The 1,647-nt window shown below is 47.1% G+C and overlaps 1 pseudogene; it reads right to left on the bottom strand.

Moving 5' to 3' along the window:
- Nucleotides 1–380: 380 nt before the first annotated feature.
- LOC100751552 lies at nt 381–770 on the bottom strand (annotated as a pseudogene).
- Nucleotides 771–1,647: the final 877 nt, after the last annotated feature.

The raw sequence follows: 1,647 nt of genomic DNA, 5'->3' as shown, positions 1-1,647 counted from the left end.
TAAACAAACAAACCATAGATGACACTCAGTGAAGGAGCCCTTGAATCCCCTTTTGCACATAGTTGGAATGGCAAGGGTCTTGATATGTAGTCCTAGCTGGCCTGGAACTTACTATGTAGTCCAGGCTTAAGCTTGTGGCAATCCTGTCTCTGCCTCCCAACTGCTGGGATTGTTTCTTAATACGCCCAACTCAGCCTTGATTTCTTTGAGTACTGCTGTTACCAGAGAGTTTCAGATTATCTATCTATCTATCTATCTATCTATCTATCTATCTATCTAGGCAGGATCTCACCATGTAGCCTGGAACTCTCTTTGTAGACCAGGCTGGCCTCCAACTCTGCTAGGTTAAAAGGTATATGCCACTATGCCAGGCCAAAGAGTTTTTTTTTTTTTTTTTTTTTTAAAGCTCGGGTGGTTTTATTAAAGGAAGTCTTTTCTGGTTTACTGCTCTGGCATGCTTCTAATGATATCAGAGTCACCTGGGTCCATGATAGCCAGTGTGCATACTCTGGAGTATTTTCCACATGCTGTGTTCAATTCAATGTTATTGCCGCTGTAGTGATGGTTTTAGCCAACATGGCATAGTATTCTATTTCAGATTTCCTCAAAGCCGGGCAGTTGTTGGCAAGGATAACCAACTTGACTTTGCCCTGCCTGATCATCTTGAGGGTCTGTTTGTATCCCAGCACGTACTTCCCACTTTTCATAACAAGCTGGAGCCTAGAGTCGATGGACTCCAGAAACTTTTTTGTCTTCTTTGCAGCCACCATCTTCCCGCCTTAGGTGTGGCACAGCCCCCAGTCAAGAGCAGCTGCCACGAAGGCCAGGGAGCAAGAAAGCTATTCATTTATTTTTACTTTTGCTTTGTGTGTGTTTGGGGAGTGCACGCATGTACCTGTGGGTATATGCATGCACGCAGTGTCTTCCTCTTGCTCTCTACGGAAGCTGGAGCTGGGCTGGCTTGCCAGGGAGCTGATCCTCCTGCCTCTGTCTCCTGAGTGCTCCACTGTGCCACTGGTCTTCCCTGGTGCTGGGGCTCAAACCCACGGCCTTGTGAATGCTCCCAACTCCAACAACTGACCTACATCTCCAGTCCTCCTCCTCCTCCTCCTTTTTTTTTTTTAATTTGGACCTGAAGCAAGGGCTCAGCTCTTTCAGAGGGGTGGAATATTGGAATATGGGTCTCTGTTGGGGATGCTCACAAGAATTGTAACTTCAGTTTGGGGATCTGGTGCCCTCTTCTGGCCTCTTTGAGTAATGCAGTCACAGGAACATTGCTCTTTATGTGCAGGGCAGGAGCTTCCTGCCTGAGTTCTTGGGTCAGCAGTTCATCCCTGTCCTGCTTCAAAGCCAGAAGCAGATGACAGAACACAGAACACAGCTGCTCTTCCATACTTCTCCCAATTTCCTTCAATTTACAACACTCTTAATCCCAGCACTCGGCAAACAGAGGCGGGCGGATCTTTGTGAATTCCAGACCAGCCTGGTCTACAAGAGCTAGTTCCAGGTCAGCCTCCAAAGCCACAGAGAAACCCTGTCTCGAAAAACCAACCAAACAAACAAACAATTTACAACATTCATTATTGGACTAGAGAGTTGGCTCAGCAATTAAGACAGACACCTGGGGCCGGGCGGTGGTGACATATG

The sequence above is a fragment of the Cricetulus griseus genome, chromosome 6 (genome assembly GCF_003668045.3).
Source record: "Cricetulus griseus strain 17A/GY chromosome 6, alternate assembly CriGri-PICRH-1.0, whole genome shotgun sequence".
In the NCBI taxonomy this organism is placed as follows: Eukaryota; Metazoa; Chordata; class Mammalia; order Rodentia; family Cricetidae; genus Cricetulus; species Cricetulus griseus.
This window is presented reverse-complemented; position numbering and strand designations above follow the sequence as displayed.